Source organism: Hyperoodon ampullatus (genome assembly GCF_949752795.1).
Source record: "Hyperoodon ampullatus genome assembly, chromosome: 12".
Classification (NCBI taxonomy): domain Eukaryota; kingdom Metazoa; phylum Chordata; class Mammalia; order Artiodactyla; family Ziphiidae; genus Hyperoodon; species Hyperoodon ampullatus.
The window spans coordinates 88129179-88149243 of NC_136925.1; positions in this window are offsets into that span (position 1 = coordinate 88129179).

A 20065-nucleotide genomic window follows, 5' to 3' on the forward strand; every position below is an offset into this window, starting at 1 on the left:
AGTTCCGGTGGGCAGGTCCCCGGGGGAGGGGCAGGGGTGCAGGCGCCCCTCCTCGTCACCTTGTGCAGGAGTCGCGGAGCAGAAGCGGCCACTTCTGGACGTCTTTTTTTTTTTTTGAATTTTATTTTTATTATTTTATTATACAGCAGGTCCTCATTAGTCATCAATTTTATACACAGCAGTGTATACGTGTCAATCCCAAACGCCCAATTCATCCCACCACCACCACCACCACCACCCCTGCCACTTTCCCCCCTTGGTGTCCGTGCGTTTGTTCTCTACATCTGTGTCTCACTTTCTGCCCTCTAAACCGGTTCATCTGCACCATTTTTCTAGGTTCCACATATATGCGTTAATATACGATATTTGTTTTCCTCTTTCTGACTTAACTTCACTCTGTATGACAGTCTCTAGATCCATCCACGTCTCTACAAATGACCCAATTTTGTTCCTTTTTATGGCTGAGTAATATTCCATTGTATATATGTACCTCATCTTCTTTATCCATTCATCTGTCAATGGGCATTTAGGTTGTTTCCATGACCTGGCTATTGTAAATAGTGCTGCAACGAACATTGGGGTGCATGTATCTCTTTGAATTATGGTTTTCTCTGTGTATATGCCCAGTAGTGGGATTGCTGGATCATATGGACGTCTTCACTGCTGCTCCTCCAGGTGGCTCTTTCTTTTCTTTGTGGCTCAGAATCTGCCGGGGTCCTTAAACCTCGGACAGCCCCTGAGCTTCTCCTACATGTGACGATGCAGAACTAGTTGGCAGACCAAGGCTTTCCCCTTATTTTTATTACATAGTCTCCAAGTAAAGGTAACAGGTTCAAAGAACGGGCAGTGAGGCCCTTCAGCCCATTTCTGACAGTCGACACACAGACCATTTTGTGGCAGAGGTGGCTCAAGGCCTGCTTTCTCACACGCTCATTCAAGTTGAGGGTGGGACGTGCGTGGCTTCTCCAGGTGCTGGTCCAAGGTGCTCCCGGTGGTGGAGAAGGAGCTGGGCCACCAATGCCCACACATCAGGGAACCGGCCCCTGGCTTCAGCGATGCCCAGGGCTGGACCAGCCATGGGAGACACCAGTGTCCCCAGCAGTCCTGCGGGGCGCCAGCCGTGGGAAAGGTGGGGAGGTGACGCAGAGAGTCATCCTGAGGACCCGCCCCCTCCCCTGGTCCAGCTCCGGACACACACTCCCTGTCCCCCAGAGGCTGCTGGGCCTGAACTGATGGAGAGCCGGCCCAGAAGGGATGCAATAACCAGCTTGAACGTGTGCCCAAAGCGGAAACAGATCCAGGCGCCAACCGCGAGGAGGGAGGGCATGTGCTCCAGATAAGGGGGGTCAGGAAGGGAGTGGACGCGAGTCGCAGCGGCCCGGCTCCCCGAGCCCCACTTCCTGGGTGACACGTGACCGGGACGCGGCCACGTAGAGCCCGAGGACAGAGCCGCCCGGGGGTCCAGCCCTGACCTGCCTGCCCCCGGCGGTGGGGTGGGCTTCCCCTCCCTTCTTCTATCCAGAGGGGACAACTTGGGGACGGACACCGATCAGAGGGACCCTGTGATGCTGGCTGTCGCTGAGGCAGCAGGAGGGTCTCCTTTGTCCATCAACACTGGTCACTTCCCTCTTCCTCAGGGGACCTAGGGCACACCTCTCCTTGGCCGGGCGGGAAAACCGAAACCCAGCACATCCCTCCTGGGTCCCCTTTGGCAGTGGCTGAAATGCCAGGACACTACAGTTTGGGGATTCCAGGCGGAGGTCTCGGGCTGTGCTCTCTGAGCTCTCGGGGTGCTCAGGGGCCTCAGGGTCGGTCCCTGGGCAAGGGCCGCCCCACCTCCAGTCTTACCCCAACCAGATCACCGCCGGTTGAAGGGAAAGCCTTGGTTGCTCATCACAGGTCTCAGGCCTGAAGGAAGCCCCACGCTGACCTTGGGCCAGCCAAACGGACGGCCCGCAGTTCGCTGAGGGAGGGGCAGGGGCGCAGACCCACCTGCATGCAGCCCAGGTGCTTGATCAGAGCCCTGTCCCTGTGCAGGTGACAGTGTTGGGACGCAGGTCAAACCGGGTGGATGTGAATCTCGGTGCTTTCCTGCTGTAGCTTCGGGCATTCGGGCGATCCTCTGACTCTGGAGGGATCAGTTTTCTTATCTGCAAAATGAGCACAATCGTACATGCTTCCCAGGAGTGTTCCAGTTAAAGAGAGAGATGTTCCCTGAACACCTTGTGGGGGCCGAGGATGAGAGGGGTTGCCCCCGCTGGCGGTGGGCCTCCTGAGCTCCCGCTCCCCAGGAAACCTGGAGCAGGAACCCCTGGAAGGGACCAGAACAGCCCTTCCCAGAGGGGTATCCGCTGGACCACCCTCAGGCTCACTTGCTTTCCCTTCTCGGGGCCCCTGAGCCCTTTCTCCCCAGGCTGGTGTGGATGGGAAATCTGGGTCGCGAAATCCACAGCCCTGTTCTTTCTGTAACAGCACAGTCAACAGGCAACCGTCGGAGGAATATTCGAGACAGAAAATGTTAGAAGCGTGTTCTGGAAGGGCAGCCGTGGACATTAGTCCTCGCCCAGGTGAGATACCACGTAGGGAGGAGCTAAAACGTGTGGAGAGTTGTAGAAGCCAAGGGGAATTCTCAGGTTACTCATGGTGGCGTTCTTGTTTGGAAATGGCCTGTGGATACCCAGTGATAATTCAGTTGTTAGTCTGGTCTCATATCTTAAAAGCCGAGCTAACCACCTTTAATTTCAAGTTTCCTTTTAAAATTTTGAAATGAGGAGTTGTCTCGGGGTGACGTGACACAGACCAGATCCAGGTGTGGTCACCCTCCCCACCTGGCCTCTTTGCTCAGCCTTGACACTTGATACGTGACCGCATCCCTTGGCCATGTGACGTTGCTCCTAACAAAGTGATTCAACATGAACATTCCCGCCTGCATTTCAGAGCCGCATAGAATGAAAGGTCTGATGCCAGCCCCAGACTCTAGGTCCATCTGTTTCTAGAAGTGGGCGATGCAATTGAACAATTAAAAAAAGCAGTTTTCCCTTCTTTTAAAATCTTCCTCTCCATATGTCTGTTTGTAAACATCTTATCAAGGTAATGGTGTCCATACATTGGTAATTTACGATATCGAAGCTAATACATCTTCTCCCAGGGCCTCATAAAATCCAACATTTATAATCTCCCTGTAGTTGCAATTCAAAATGAAAGGCAGTACCGCCAAGCGGCCGGCACATGTGCAGATGGTTAAATGCATTTTTTAAATAAAGGCATTTCTCAGGGGTTTTTTGTTGTTGTTGTTTTTGGTTTTGCATTTTCATACCACAGGATGCTAAGTAATCTGTTGATTTAGTAAAGTATGTATTTAATCCTCAAAGAAAACTCTAAAAGGGTTAGCATAAAAAGCAGTTAGGGCATAGGACTCAGTTCAGAACCAAGGCCCTCAGGGCTCCCATCCCCTTGGAAGGGGCTGTGTGTGCAGAGGACGTGGTGCCCTTTCCAAAAAATCTGGGGTCACCGCACTGCACCGACGCAGGTGGCCTTTCTCTGAAGGTTCCCTTGAATTGGGTGGGCGGAAAACCCAGAGGTGTTCCAGAGGGGACGGAGGCAGACAAGCCAAGGTCGCTCTAAACGTGTCGTCACGCTGACGTTTCTGGTGAGCATTTCTGCTCTTTCCACCCACCTTCAGCTGCGAAGTTAAAAGGAAGAAACCAGTGAGTTCTCGAATGCAGTGCTTGTGTCTCCTCTTGACGGTGCCTTTCCCACGCTGGATGTTGACAGTGACGTGTTTCTCCTTGTCCTTTGACACCCAGGTCACCTCGGCCAGCACCCACTGCCCTTTGCTTAGCAGAACCTCAACGTCTATATGGTGCTCACCCCTGCACCCCACCAGGCCACACACCGAGAAAGTGTCAGCTGGGCAGAAAGGGTCCCTTCGGCTCACCTGGCCTTTCAGGTGGGTCATCACCCACAGGCAAGCTGTGGACTTGCCTGTGGATTGAGATGTGTGAGAATTCTCTTTCTTGCTGTCCAGTTTGACGAACAGAGCTTTCAGATTTTCTCTTGTCCTTGAATTAAACATGTACACGTTTCACGCACCAGCGTTGCCAAATCCTGCCAGGACTTGGTGAGCTGAGCCTCTCTTGCGAGGTCGTCCTGTCCCGTCTCTGACCCCAGCTGATGCACGGTCTGGGGGACGTCAGCGGCCCCGGATGCCCCTATTCTCTTGTGGGCGAAGCAGAGGATGTCCTTGCTGGCCTCTCACAGAGCCGAGAGGACCGTCATGAGCAGCTGCTTTCAGCCAAGTCTGCTTCCAGACGCCTTCCTTGACCACCGGACACATCAGCATCAGAATCAGAACCAACCCCGAGATGAGGGACTTAGTTCTGTAGCAGACGCTGTGGTCACCTCCTCAGCGCCTGTCCTCCCCCTCAACACCATGTTTCCTTCCCAGCAGAGTGCAGGATTTGCTCGGACACCCCCGCCCCCCTCCCCAAATGAAACAGTATGTCTCAGAGGAAGCTGGTCTCTCCCCAGCTTTGGGGTCAGCCCAGCTTGTCCCATGCAGGGTTTCTCAAGCTTAGGAATGTGGACTTGTGGGCCAGGGAGCCCCCTGTCTGGGGACATCCTGTAGTCTGCTCAGCAGCCTCCCTGGAGCCTCTACCCTCTGGATGCTGGGAGAACCCCCCTCAGTCTCCAGACACTGCCAGTGTCCTCTGGGGACTGAAGTGACCCCCACTGAGAGCCCTGGTCCAAGCCAATGATGACAATCCCCATCTCCTCTCCTGAGACCATCTCTGAAGGTGTTCTTGACCCATTCTGGACAATGAGATGTGAGGAAAGTTTTCCGGAGACTTCCTGCGAAAGGTGTTTTTCTCTTTAAAAAGGCATACAAGGAAATGTTCCCTCTTTCTGATGAATTTTGTCTGCTTCGGGGTGTGGCTATGTCCCGTGGGAGCCGTTTGCTGCTATCCCGATAGGACATGTGAACGGGACAAAGCCAAGCAAATCGAGGGAAGCAGAGTCCGAGCTCACCTGGGCCCCTCCTACCTTGGACGTCTTATTAGGTAAGGTGTATTCGTTTACAACTGCCACTGTGACAAACAGGCACAAACATGGTGGCTTAAAACCAGATGAATTCATTCTCTTACAGTTCAGGAGGTCGCAAGCCCGAAGTCTGTCTCACTCGGCTGGAGTGGGCGTTGGGCAGGGCTGGCCCCGCGGGAAGCTCCAGGGTTGTCCCAGCCTCCTCCCGCTTCCAGAGGTGCCTGTGGCCCTTGGCTTGTGGCGCCTCCTCTGTCCGCCAAGAGCGTCACTTCAACCTCTGCCTCGTCCTCCTCATCACACGGCCTTCTCTTCTTCTGTGGTCACATCTCCCTCTGCCTTTTTCTTACAAGGACCCTTGAGATGACTTTTGGGGCCCACCTGCATAATCCAGGGCAATCACCCTGTCTCAAGAGCCTAAACACCATCACATCTGCAGAAGTCCCTTTTGCTGTCGAAGGTGACACTCAGAGTTTCCAGGGATGAAGGCGAGGGCACCTTTGGGGGGCCGCTGTTCCGCTCACCACACAGGGTGAGCTCTTTCTTCAGCGTTCAAGTTCGGGGGTGGGGTGGGTACCGCTGAGCATGTCCTGCTACAAACCTCCCATGTTGATTTCCTCGTGGCACTAAAATTCCAGGGGTGCCTGGCCTTTGCTGCTGCTGGTGCCTGGGGTCAAGCCTGAGGACCCTTATTTAGAAAGTTACCTACTTCCAGGCTTAGACTGTGGGCACTTAGCACAACAGGCAGCCACATCCATTCCAAGGAGATTTGGGTCACATAAAGGAGGCGTGAGCCCCTTGATGGGGTCCCATCTGCACCAGACGCCCTCCCCCCTGTAAACAGTAGGCATGACATGAGGTCATCAAGAACAGCGCCAGCCAGGGGCCCACGCTGTTTCCTCTGGCATCTTCGCGGGTGTGCTGACCACTGACTGGTCACTTGACCGGCCAGCATGTGGGTAGATGACGCCTGTGATGGACAGGGATGGCTTTTTGCGTTTTTCTTCTTATTTTTAATTTGGAGATGGACCAAAACTCATGTTGGTTGCAGGGTTGGGTTGAGGCTCCACGGAGAAATAGATAAAATAGAAATGGCCCAGGTCCCTTCTGCTGCTCTGGACCCAGCTGCAGGTGCTTGCTCTGAGATGCTGCTAAATCCCAGCACTGGGTCAGGTGACATCTCCAAGGGTTGCTGTAAACTCTAAAGTGCTGTGGGCCCGGGGCAGGACGCTCTGAGCTCTCCATGGTGGGAGGGAGCTGCCTTGTTATGGTCGATCCCGCTGTCCTCTCCTCCCAGCACCGAGTCCAGTTCTGCCCGTCCTCCAAGGACCCTCTGCTTCTCCCCTTAGAGGCTGTCAAGAGCTCCCTTCCCACGAGATCAGAGGGTGGCCAGCACTGTGGGTCCTCAGGGGGTCCCCACGCGGCACCCGGACGCCACACCTCTGCCTGTGCCGTCACTGTCTCCCTCCGTGGGCTCTGTGGGTGCAGAGTCTCTTTCGCCTGTAGCCCCGGGGCCAGGGCCTGGCTCCCAGGAGGAGGGCAGTGACGGCAGAGTGAACGGATCAGTGAATGGAGGAGATGCGGTTCACACCTTCTCCTCCGTGCTGTGTCTCTCCAACCTCCCTCTTCAGCAGACAGCCGCCTTCTCCAAGCTTGCAAACCACTTAGGACTAAGCAGAAAGTACCTCACATCACGAATTTCCTTATATGTCTCTGCTGCCCTGTCCGCTCCTGAAGGAAGAAGCATGTCTCGGTTTGCTCATCATCCCGGACCTGGAGTAGCCTTGGGTCACAGCAAACAGCTGGTAGACGTTTCTGGGAGGATGAGTACAAAAAGGAGTGGGGTTTTGACCAGAGGTCAAGTGAGTTCATTTGATGCTGAGGCTGTGCTCTCCCTGTGTGTGTGTGTGTGTGTGTGTGTGCGTGTGCAGGTGCAGGTATATGCATGTGTATGTGTTTGCACATAGGCACACTGCTTCCTCCTGGAGCAAAATTCATATTAACATGGTAGATATGACAGCAGGGGAAATCTGGTGTCATGACAGATACAAATGGCATGGCTTTTGGTCCCAAAGCCCCCAGGACCTCAGCCGGGGTGACACAGGGTGGAAGCCTCATCACCCCCACTGCGGCCTCACAAATGGTGCCTTTTTCAGCAACCCTGCCCCAGCCCTGCCGATGCGTGAGGAAGGCCACTGTCCACAGTGGGAGGACAGTGTGGTAGCAGATGGGGGTCCCGGCACCTGGCCCTGGAGCGTGGTCTCCAGCGAGAGCGCCCGCTGGTGTCTCATATCTGCCTCTAAGGACAAGAGGTAAGCGGGCGGGCGGCGTTCGGACACGGAAGTATTGGCGCTGATGGTACATGTAAGAGGCTTTGCACGGGCACGGCAGAGCAGAATATTCAAAATATCAGCCCTGCGCCCAAACAAGAGAAAATATGGTGTCATCTCTGACAAAATGCACAAATTCCAGTCGGTCCGGAAATAAAGGCCATTGAAGATTCTCCCGAGGTGCCGGTGGGTGTCGCCCACTGGGATTTGACCAACAGCTCAGCAGTAACATGCCAGGTCACAGGAGTGGCAGAGCCGCAGCGCTCTCAGCCGGGGGTGGGCAAGACCCCCGGGGCCTCCTGGGCACGCAGCCCCCTGCGCGGGAGCTCCGGGCCGGAATCAGGGCCACCGGGGCGTCCCAGCTGGGGAGTCCCACAGACGGGCCCACGGGGGGCCCGGCACCTCCCGTGGTTTCCTTTCCCTGAACTGCGCCTGGATGAGGGGCGGCCAAGAAGGCAGTGCGGGGGGGAAGGGCCGGGGGAGAACCGGCGAGGAAAACGGGCTCTGATGGCATCCGCCCGGCGCGCGAGACCCCACGGCCAGCCGCCTTGCCTGGCCTTAGACGGGCGGCCGCGCTGCCACCCTCGCAATGCGACCCCCACTTCAGAGGCTCGGGTTCCCTCTGAGAACCCCGACGGTTCGGGGCAGTTAGAAGGCACTCCGCCAACGGCAGCGTTTTTTAATAAAAGTGTGTCTCTCTTCTTCTTCACCAGCAGACTTCACCGATGGGCTCGGAACACAGAGACGGGGCAGACGGTGGGTCTGAGGATGTCGAGGCGTAGGCGTCCCCAGTGAGCTTTCTGTCCATCAAGGGTGGAAGAGACCTGCTCTTCCAAGTCTGAAACCACCAGCAGATCATGGGCTCCAAGCTACAACAGCAACAGAGACTCAGTCCTGTGTTCACTGTGCACACGTTGTGGATGGTCCTGCGTGGTCACTATGGACCCAGAAAGGATGGCTCCCTGATTACAAGGACGCCCAGTTTGGGGACGGCGTCTGTGTTGCTTGCAGGGCCCGGGGCCAGCACAGGGCACTCCCAGAGACCCACCACCCACCAGCAGCCAGCGCGGACGAGCAGTGAGCGAATCAGAGGTGCGCGGCTTATATTTCCCTTAAAATAAATGTATGCTAAAAATTAGAGGAAAATGTGGTTGGACAAATACATTTGGGGTTTTAATCAAGCCGAAGTTATGTGAAAAACAGCCTGAAATACTCAAGTAACAGAGACCCAGGAGCCCCGGACGGTCTGCATCAGCACGGACGCCTGAGGTGGGTTAAGAAACGAGGGCTCACGCACGTCTGCACTGCCCCTTGTGTGGCGGCCTCATCCCTGACCCCAAAGCGGGGGCACTCCTGCCATTTATGAGTGACAAGACAGAGGTCTATCTGAAGCAAGTGAGAAGTTTATAAATCGAAATCTGAAATAAACATACCCATTGATAAAAGTGGTGTTTTTTTCCCCAACTTTCCCTCTTCAGAGAGGCCGAAAATAACCCTTTTGTGACATGAGGGCGGTCACAGGTGTCCCTAGAGAGTGCTAAGGAGGAACACGGAGCCGAGTGGCTGGCAGAGGCTTATTTCAAGGGGTAAGTCCAGCACCTCGAGTCCAGGCATAGTCCTGTGTCTGATAAAAGTAGATGGAACTGCTGTAAAGTGACCATGGAAAGGTAGTTTGCATCCCTGGAACACCCTGCAGGAAAACAGGGCATGTCCCTTGATTCATGTTTGGAGCGATAAGAACCCCTGGGAGGAAAAGTCATTTAACAACCCCCCGGCCCCAGCCAGCAGGAGGCGGTTCTGCCAGGTCAGCTTCAGACCCAAGAAGCAGGGCGGCTGCCACCCAGATGCACAGAGGCCTTTGGCCGAGGTGGCGAGGAGTTCGTGCCAGGCCAGGTGTGCAGCCCTCATGCCAGCTCTTCCGCCCAGCTGGAAACCGACGGGGACAAATAGCTCCAGGCCCCGAAACTGGGAGCCGTCACCCATTCACGGTCAGAGGAGCTGTAATCCTCGTGGGAACGGCAAGAGAGCCCTGTGTCTGCACGCGTGTGTGAGCGTGCGGGCCAGGGCACATGTGTCCCTGGAGGTGGCCTAGCCGCTCACAGCTGCCCTCTCAGAAACCGGCAGAATTCTTGACGCCAGGTTATGAAAGAGCCCAGACTTGGCGGGAGCCGTGCGGTTCTCTGCCAGCGTTCGGCCGGCTTTGCTGGCAGAAGCCTCACCTCAATCAGACGCTCTCAGAGGCTGGTCGGGCAGGCTTTCAGGGACCCTCTGCCTCAGGCTGGCGATGTTTCCAGAAAGCTGGCTGCTGGGCGCACCCCTGGGCTGATTCCGGCTCTGAGGGGAGCCCTGCGCTCCACAGGCTTCTGGTCTCTTTTATCAAGAGGAGGGGTGAGGCCGGGAGAAAAGACGGGTGTGATTGAAAACCAGGTGAGCTTCCTGCAGACCTCCTTTCTGCTTCTGCATTTCGTGGATTCCCAGAATCTAAAAGTAGTTCCGTGGATGTGAACACATAATTCAGCGCAGGCCGGAGGAAACAAGGGGCGCACAGAGACGGGGCCCCTCACTCCTGCGCCCGTGGAGGCGGCCCTGTGATGCTTATCTAAGGGGGGCTTCCATGCCTCGCTTCGCAGGCTTCACGGAGCTGGGCAGCCTGCAGAGGTTTTTGTCCGGTTTTGACTTGGGAAGCCTATGTTTATAAAACAGCACAAGTGCAGGCGTGGTTTGCTCTGAGCCACACCAGGCCTGGATGCTTCTGCTCTTCTCCCTGCCCACGCGTCCCATGCCCGCAGCCAGCACGTTTGGGGAGGGGGAGGGTCCCACCCACGGCAGCTGGAATCCACGTGTCATTGTAAACGTTCCCGCTCCGAGGTCGGATTCAGAGCTTACTTATGTCAGGGTGACATGGTACAGAGCTTGGCTGGGTTCCTGAGTCTTCCTTCTTTCATGGACAAATGCTCAGGAAGGGCGCCCTGCTGTGATGGACACTGGGGTATGCCACCCTGTCCCCAGGGCCGGTGGGACAGGAAGTTGTCGAGCAGACTTCAGCCGCCTCCCTTTCTGTTCTCCGTGGCTCGCAGGGCCCATGGCAGCGAGAGGGGCTGGTGGACACGGCGGGCAGGGGACCCCGGAGGCGCGGTGGCACATTTCCTAACACTGGCCGAGCCCGCGCTTTCCCTTGAGGTGCGCTGGCATCACGGCCGCCCCGCAGGGTTCTCAGAGCTTGAGGTCTGCACAGCCCCTGAGGGGCTCACCAGCCGGGATGTCCCCGAGGAGAGCGTGTGGGTGAGCCCAGACTCCGGATGGAGCAGCCCCGCTTTCTCTGTTCCATTTGTTTCCACTTCTCGGCTGGATTCTTTTGGAGAAAACAATCTGATTCTGAGGCTAAAGATGTGCAGAAAGCCCCACTTTAGATTTTAGATGACTGCTGTATACTTACTGTGCTAAAATAAACACTGTCTGCTGCATGTCAACTGCACACACACCAAGTGACTGCTCATCCTCTGACAACTGTGGGCCTCGAGGGGGTGTCCAGCCGAGGTTGCAGGGCTGTCAGAGAATTGATGTGGCCTCGGGGCACTTTGCCCAAGAAGTGAGTTTTGAGTTGAAGAACCCCAAACTTGAAAGCCATACTAACCTAAAATATTATCGTAGACCATGACAGAGAAATACAAACATGGGCACATTCAACCGTACTATCCTCTTTAAAAGTACCCATCACAGGTGGGCTTTGTGGGCAACACAAATCGAAAACAGTTTTGGGCTCTGCCCTTGAAGAAACATTGAATAATATTCTATTCTTTAAAATGTTCTAATCTCCTATAATAGCATGCCCTGGATGCATCTGAAAAGTAAGTTGTCGCCAACAGTTATCATACAATAACATTCTTTCTGAGGGTTTCCCTCCCTCTGCCGTGCATTTTGTGACGGGTGTGGGCGACACCCCGGCCTCCTGTCCCCCAGCAGCAGAGTCTGGGCCGCCCGTCGGGCCGAGGCCGCTCGTCTGGGCCGGCAGTGCTGGGAAGCGGCCCCCGGCCCGTGAGTGGCCGGTCTGCAAACCCCGGCCCGTGAGTGGCCGGTCTGCAAACCCCGGCCCGCTCAGCCCTGCTGGGGCAGCTCTTGGGGCACCTTCGGCCCCGGCTCCCCTGGGCTGGGCTTTGAGGCCCCCTTACTGCCCCGCACCCCCGTCCAGCTCTCCCTGAACCCCTGGTTCGAGGAAGACATACAGGCATGAAAGCCGGGGGCACAGAGCCCCTCACTGTTGGCACAAACGCACAGCAGGCAGCAGAGTGGGCGCAGACAGCGCAGCCCCGGCCCAGGCCTGCCGGACGGCCGGTCCCGGCAGCACTGTGCCCACTCTCTGAGGCTGAGGACTGCACGTCCCACTTCAGAGTGTAATCGGAGTGACTCTGGGGTCCTGGGTGTGTGGGGCTGGGCTGTGCGGGGGCCGTGCTCACCGCAAGGCTCTTGCTCCTTCTGCAAGGGCACCTCAGCCGGACGCCCTGCCGGATGCCATCCACAGCGTGAGATTCCAGGATGAGAAGAGGTTCGGGGGTGTCTGGGCGCCTCCCTGGCCCAAGGGGAGCTGAGGACCCGGGGGGGCAAGAACTGATCCAGGCGCAGGGTCCTCTCCTGACCTGAGAGCTTATTCCGCACCTGGTAGTCGGGACCACGGACCACGAGTCGGGGGGACCCTGGGTTGCTCACTGGGCAGCTCTCGGCCTCTGATCTCACTGGTCACTTCAGCAGGATCCTCCGGAGCCGGAGGTCTGAGCTGACCCTCTGGTGGGGGTTGAGGCAGCCGATAGAGTGTTCCGCCCACCCCGCTCCAGTCCGCCAGCCGCCCCTGTCTCTGGGGCTGGGATTAAAGACTCTGCCGTCAGGCCCTCCCTGTCGCCGGCCTTGTGTCTGATTACAAACCTCGCATGTTCGCTTAGGGAAACGAGGGTGTGGGGAGCACAGCAGGAAGGAGGAAACTCCTGTAATCCTGACACGGAAAGTTCTTAACATTTCAGCTCATTTCCTACCCCATGTGCACACCTGCACGTGCACACGGCAGGCACACACGCGAGCACACTTGTGTTCTGTGGCCAAATGGGCTGAATTCAAGCCTCAGAGGAAAGTGCACTTTCTCTGCTCCGTTCTGCAGTTTGAAGACGGGGCGATCAGAACGGCAATGGCGCCAGGGCGCTGTTGAGAATGTGGGAGAGAAAAGCAGCGAGAAGCGGGCGCCCGGGCTGCCTGCTTCCATAGTGAACGCTGCACCCACACCTGCGGGACCGCACAGGGACCGCCTGCCCCGGCGCTGGATTTGAAGGTCGCCCAGACGGCTGCCCTGAAGTGTATCTCTTCCTAATCTTCTGTGTGATTAGAGCTTGTGGGCTTCCCTGAAAGCCTCCCTCAGTGACAGCGTGGGTGTCTCTGGCCACTCCCGAGGGCGCGTGGGCAGGGACACCTGAGGTTGTCCATCCAGCCCAGTGGCCTCAGCGAGAAGTGGACTTCAGGCCGGGCTTCAGGGTGTGGTCTTGCTCCGATACCAGGGCCTTCAGCTGGGGGGATGTGCACTGGCCCGGTCCTCCTCTGTCCAGGGGGAGGACAGCCTGCATCACGTCCGCACTCTCTCGGCCCCGTCCACCCACTCCTGTCTCCTTCTCACCAGAACCACAACTGTGTGCACGGGCCACCAGCTTGCGACACCTGGACATGCTGGTGATGAGCACGAGGCTGGGCTTGGTGCCCCTGAGCAGGAGGCGTGAGGGTCTCCCTCCGACAGCCAGGCTGCAGGAGAGGTCCCCAGGGACCCCAGCCGGGGTGCTGGTCAGGGCGCTCGGGGGGCTCTGAGTCAGCAGACCAGGCCCCTCGGGCTTGAGGTCCGGGCAGCACACACTTGGATGGAACCCGAGTTCTCCACATGTCATCTCCTCCTGCCCAGCCACCAGCGCAGCGTCCCTGTCCCCGGAAGAAGAGCAGGAACGGTTACCCAGTGAGGACTTGCCTAAACCCCCTGGCCGCACGGGGGGTAGACACTAGGCCCTCCCCTGCCAACCTGACCCCCCAAATGCACTTGCCCCTCGTTTCAGCTGCTCATCCTTCACCGCCTCCGTGGGCCGCAGTCCCACAAGGAGAGGAGGGCGTGGCCAGGTCCTGCGGGGACTTTGGGCGGATGCAGCCGTGGGCCCTGGAACAGAGCAGCTGTGTGAGCCTGTGTTTCCCGAGGTCCTCATCGGGAACACAACTGACAAAGCAGCTGCTCCTGGTCTGCTTCAGAAACTGAGTTTGGAGGGTTCCTCCTCGTCAACGTGCATGTGTGAGGCTGTGCGATATGTGAGTGTGTGTGCATGCGCACGGGGCACTGTGTGCCTGTCACCTCTGAGCTGGGACCTCTCCACAAAGGACCATCCAGGTGACTCTCAGAAAGGCACACGTCAGGCCAGTCTCCGCCCTGCATCCCACGGGCTCTGCTGGGAAATCGGACCAGGGAACACACGCGCCACATCTGTAATCCCCCGTAATCACTGCAGACTTGGTTTGGGGCCAAACTTGGACTTTTTTGATGTTTTGTGTTTGTTCATTCTAAGCAAATCACGAGGCTCTGCTTTGAAGAGAAAAGGATTAAAAGGCCATTAAGAGGCCTCTTTAACATTAGATAACTTTAATATTTCAAGGAGGTAAATGCAAAGAAATTGGAATCAGACGTGAGGCTCCCATCAGATCTACGTTAAACATTCAAGGGCTGAGCACGTGGTCCAAAACGTGCCGAGGTTCCGAGCCCCGCAAGTGAGCCCATCCTATGTCCTCTGTCATCAGGAGGAGATACATGTTTTCGACAGGTCCACCCAGGTTTTCGACGTGACTCTGGGGACAGCAAAGCCACACGACGTCTCTCCCGGAACAGCCCTCCTGGTGGCACCGGCAGCAGCCACGTGAAGGACGGACTTTCTTCCGACTGAAGTTCATCCCACGGGATGCGATGCTCTCCCTCCCTCATGGAAGCCGAATTTTCAGTTCTGTTGCAAACTGAACATTTTTTCTTTGAGTGAACCTACTTTGCAGTATTATTGTTCAGTCATTAAAAAAAAAATGTTAAAAATCTTAGGTGGGGGCCTTCCCTGTGTGGTGCAGTGGTTAAGAATCCGCCTGCCAGTGCAGGGGACACAGGTTCAAACCCTGGCCCGGGAAGATCCCACATGCTGTGGAGCAACTAAGCCCGTGAGCCACAACTACTGAGCCTGTGCTCTAGAGCCCGCGAGACACAACTACTGAGCCCTCGTGCCACAACTACTGAAGCCTGTGTGCCCAGAGCCCGTGCTCTGCAACAAGAGAAACCACCGCAATGAGAAGCCCCTGCACTGCAACGAAGAGTAGCCCCTGCTCACCGCAACTAGAGAAAGCCCGCGCGCAGCAACGAAGACCAAATGCAGTCAAAACTAAATAAATAAAAGAGATAAATTTTAAAAAATTATTTAAAAAATTCTTAGGTGGGAAGGAGAGCATCTCTGACAATAAGTAGCCAGTCTTCGTGGCCACAGTCAGCGTTCCTCACTGTGGCCCACTCAGAACACCTGGGTCTTTGTCAGACTGTGGGATCTCAGCTACCTGCCCACTCCTCACCTGCTGTCAGAGTCTCGGGGGCTGGGGTCCAGAAATGGCATTTTTAACATGTCTCCTAGGTGATGGACCCAGTAACATTTAAGAACCGTTGCCCTAATGGGTGTTTTCTTAGGGTTAACTCTTCCTGAGGAAGGAAGGAAGTTTGAGGTCCAAAATATCTTTGAGACCTTGAGAATTATCACAGATTCTTTCATTCAAAAAATATGTACTTCTGTGCCAGAGGCTGGTGGGTGACTTCTAATATGACCTGGATGGGTCTCCCTCTCGGATAAGCCCCTCCACTTGGGTGAGGGCGGAACCTGCAGACACGACACGTGACAGACGTGACTCCCGTGATTAGGTCCTCAGTCAGGAGACTCAGTCCACAGGGCAATCTCGTGGGGGGCTGACCTGATCGGACAGCCCCTTAAGGGAGGATCTGGAGGTCAGAGTGCAGAATGCTGGGAAGACCTACCCCACTGGCCTAGAAGGAAGCCCAGGTCCCTGTGTGAACCCCCAGTGGGGCCCCATGACAGGGAGCGTGCAACCCCAAGACGTGAGAACCAGCCAGAAAAAGACCCAGATTCTGCCAGCTCCTGAGGGGTGTGGACCAGAATCTCCATCCTCCGAGGACACCTGAGCCGAGCGACCCCTTGACCTCATCCTGGTGAGACCGGGTTGGAGGACCTGACCTCAGCAGCCTCCTGATCACAGAAACCGTGAGATGCTGCTGGCGTTCATTACACGGGGCAGGTAACTCGAGCTCAGGCTCCAGGTGAGGAGCCAGAAGCCTGCGTCCTCATGGGGCTTGCAGTCTAGCAGGAAGACACAGCAGAGAAGATGCCATGGTGGCTTTTAAAAAGGTTATGAAGAAAATAAACTCAGGTGAAAATACAGGGAGTAACCGGGGTGCAGGTGACCATGTGAGATTCGGAGACGAGAAAGTGCCTGGAATGGTGACACCTGGTGGGGACACAGGATAAGGGCATGTGCCTGGCGGGGCCGTGACAGGGGCGTGAGGGCGTGGGTGGGAGCGCAGGCTGGCCCCTGGCCCGGGCTGCAGGAGGCCGCCGTGCAGGCTGCAGCCTCTCTGGTTCACTTGGCCCCAGGGCTTTAAGCATCTGAGAGTGGTGACTTACAGATTGCCCGCGTCTGTCACGTTTAATGCTCAGAAGAGCCTGGTGTTCGTGAGGAAACATACAGGCTGTTGCCGGGAAGGTTTCGCTCCGTCTCGCCCTTGCCTGTTTCCTCGTCCATCAGACGAGGGGTCTCAGCGGTTCCAAGGCCCCTTGCTCTCCCCAGATGCTGTGGTTTGAGTGCTGCCTGCAAACCAGGAACACAGCCTCCCGGACGGAGGGGCCCAGGGTGACGCCAAACTTTCCCAGGGCAGGTGCCGGCCTCGCCTTCCTCTTTGCCTCTGCTTGCCCGCGAGGACGTGTGTCCCTTGGAGCCCTGCCTGAAGGACAGCGTGGACCCGGAGGGGCCCTGAGGCCTTCCTGTCCTCCTGTCTTGGCTCCGGGAACCTGGAGAAAGTGACGTGGGCTGGGTCGAGCCATGGGCACCAGGGCCCCTGCAGCTGCCCAAGGGTCCCCCAGCTCTGCTGCCTGGGCAAGGCCAAGGCCCTGGGGCTCCATTTCCTGGGTCCTTGTGTATCCTCATGAGAAGCAGGGAGTCTGGTGCCCGGACAGAGCACCTGTCCCTCGGGGCCAGCAGGCGGAGGGGCCCGGGGCTGGATGGGCATGTGGACATGCAGCCCTCGGACGGGACCTAGCTTCGGGGCATCCATTTCCTCCACTGACAGAAAGGAAAGTGAAGGGCCGGCCTCACGCTATGTCCTGGCCAGAAGCAGTTGGAAGTTTTAAACTCTGGGTTTAACCTGCACATGCCAGGCCGGCTCCATCACTCCCTTCCCTGCCCCGACTCCAGAGACCCAGTCCCCCCAGTTCTCTAGATGTAACTAGATAACACAGGTCCTGCTGGGGTGGGGAAGCCTGACCCAAGGTGACCAGAGTCCTGATGAGGTCAAGAGGGACGCCTGCGGGGGTAGGGCAGAGGTGCAGAGAGGCAGACCCCACCCCCGTGTCCTGGGACGGGGCCCCGCTGCTGCACCCGCTCTCACACTGGGAAGGAGAGGGCCCCCCGCTGAAGGGGAGCCGGGCAGCCTGACCCCCCCTCCGTCGGCTCCACGTTGAACTGCTGTCCACACCCTTCGGCACGTGGTCCCTGGTTTGCCCTCGTGACGATTCTAGATCTCTTTCTTCTTCTCCACCTGCCAACATCTGACATCCTCAGAGCCTCGTCCGCTCATTTGTGAATCTGCTCCAAACTCTGCAGGCAGGTGTTTCTTCTTTGGCTCCCACCATGACGTGGGCTCTCACGTTCAGGCTGGAGTCTAGTCTAGTCGTTACGAGCGTCCTCACCCCTCGCTCCAAGCCCTATCGTCCCACAAACGCACGGGCCTTCCAGGCACTGGTGGGTATGCTGGTGCCGCCCCGGCTCCAGCTCCGATGGCCTAGCTGGGCTTCTCGTTCGCATGCCTGGCGGGGCCTACGGAGCCAGAGAGCAGCCATCGGGAGGTCTGGGATGGGCCTGGAGGCGAGTCCCCGGGATCAGGGACGTCACCTCTCAGAGGGACTTCACCCCGAGCCCTGTGGGGGCGGCAGGCTCTGGACTTGCACCGCTGTCGTCTAAGCCCCCGAGACCTCAGGCAAGCCGCCTCCCCTGTGAGTTTGCCCAGCTGCCCGTCGAAGTACCTCAAATGACCAACAAAGGAAACAACAGAAACGTCCCCTCCCTCGAATCTGGAGGCTTCGAGTCCGAGATGCGGGTGTGGGTGGGCCCAGGAGGGTGCCCGGGCCATGCTCGGCCCTGCTAGGTTGGCGGCCACACCCTCCAGTGTCCACGGGGCACGCTCCCTGTGTCTGCATAAGAACCCGGGTCGTGTCGGATTAGGGCCCTGACGGCCTTGTTCTGACATGATCCCTCAGACAGGCCCTGGGCCCAGGTAAGCCCACAGTAGCAGGAGCAGGTTGGGGTCAGAACTCCAGTGCTTCTTATCTGGAGGGACACAGTTCACCCCACAATGCCCTCCAGTCTTCAGTTTCTTCCTCCGAAAAGATAACTGGTAACTAACGTATAAGACGGTTCCAAGCATTTCTTGAGATAGTGGATATAAACTCTTTAATTCTGTTCTGAACCCAGGAATATAAGTGATTCTCTCACAGAAGTACTCAGGTCTGGAAGGTGGTCGTTGCCACAGAGACTCTGAGGCCACATGGCTGGGTTTCTGCCGCGAAGATCCAGAGGTTTAGGCCACACGCCTGATTGAGCCAAGAGCAGAAGGAACTCGAAGGAAACGTTTTAATCTGAGGTCCGATAACTGGACTCGCAATTTCCTCCTCAGGGGCTTAAGAAATTCTTGACAACATGGTTATTGCCAGACGGTACAGTCGTGGAAATAAAAATGCAATCAGGGGCTAGGACTTGTATATAAAGATAAACAGATCGGCGGGAACACATGTGTCATCACGCTGAAATGAATCTATTGAAAAACGAGAGGCCTGCGAGGAGACGAGGAATGTAAATAGACCTTGTTTTATAAATGACACATTAAAGGTCCTTCAAATAGAGCTCGCGGGCCGCCTGCGTGGGAACTTTTCCCAGGGGTCTTTCCAGTCCTGTTGAGATCAGGCCCCGGATATTTCCTGTTAAATAAAAACCCTGGGATGTGCAACAGATTTAGTTGAGCAAACAGAAGACATTGTTGAAGCTGATAACTGATTCCCGGGGGGCCGCGTCTCCGAGTGGATGGAATTTTGGATGGAGGAGAGCAGGCACAGCCAGGACGCATTGCTGCCAGAGGAGCACAGACTGCGCGATGGACCGTGATCTGCTTCTCCAGTCTCCCCAGTCGCCTCCCAGCAAAGCCCGGTGCCTTCTGAGCTTGTCTAATGGCAGTAACCTGGGCAACCAGATACGCAGAGGGGCAAACGTATTCTCACTATGCCTGTGGATGAATGCAGCAGCCTTGCTAGTCGCAAACAGATGTGTCCTAGTTAGGCCGGTGCAGATTCATCATCATACGGGCATGAGCTCCCCGAGTTTTATCCAAGAGCAGAAATGGACATGTTAATCCATCTTCATTTTCACATCTTATGTCTCTTGTGGTCAATGAAATGCGTTTTCCAGGTGACTGACTGGGGTTGGAAGTGTCAGCTGGGGAGCAGAGGGAATCCATCGTCCCTCTGCAATGCGTTCAAGATGTTACAGGAAATGAGGACATGCTGATTCGCCGACTCAAAACAACTGATACTCCACTTTATGCTTTAACCTAGGAACCGACTCCCAGACTTTCTGTGGAGCGCCATGTTATGTATCCCCAGAGAGAGAGAGCAGAACTCCCTACCCCCCACCTTGAAATCCCTTTCTCTATGTGAAGCCAAGGCAGGTGTGCCTTTCCAGTTCACTCATGGTGGGCCACCTTTTGGTCCACGTTTTAGTCACAACTCACCCAGCAGGCTCTCTGAGTCCTTCCTAGCTCCCTGAGCTGTGGCGTGGAATGCACACTCTGCTCACTGGGCCCTTATCCATGAATTTGGCCGGATCTAACTTTGTGTTTTTTCCACCATTATCCACATGTTCCCTGGATTTCTATCTGTATAATTAGAAAAATCAGGGAGGGAGGGAGGAGGGAAAGAGGAAGAGAAAGAGAGAGCGGGGCCAGTGAGTGACGGGAGCCGTGGTGACTGGTGGCCAGGGTGCAGACCGCTCAGGCTCCTGAGGCCACAGCAAAGATGTGGAGCTTCATGCTGATAGTCCTGGAGTCACTGAAGTGTTTGACCAGGCGACTGACAGTAGGAGGCTCGTGTGCCTGCTGTGTGGACAGACGGGGCTCATGGGTACAGAGCATGGGCACAGGTAGGAGCAGCTGGCTAAGATGTAGTCTCGACAGTCCTGTGGCTCAGGGCAATGTGGCAGTGAAGGTGTGAGCACTGGTTAAAGCCTGGATCAAGTTTCAAGGCCGAGCCAAGAGAGCATCCTAACTGATGGGGTGTGGGATATAAGACAAAGCAAGGAATCATGAGTAACTCTGAGATTCTTGACTTAAACAA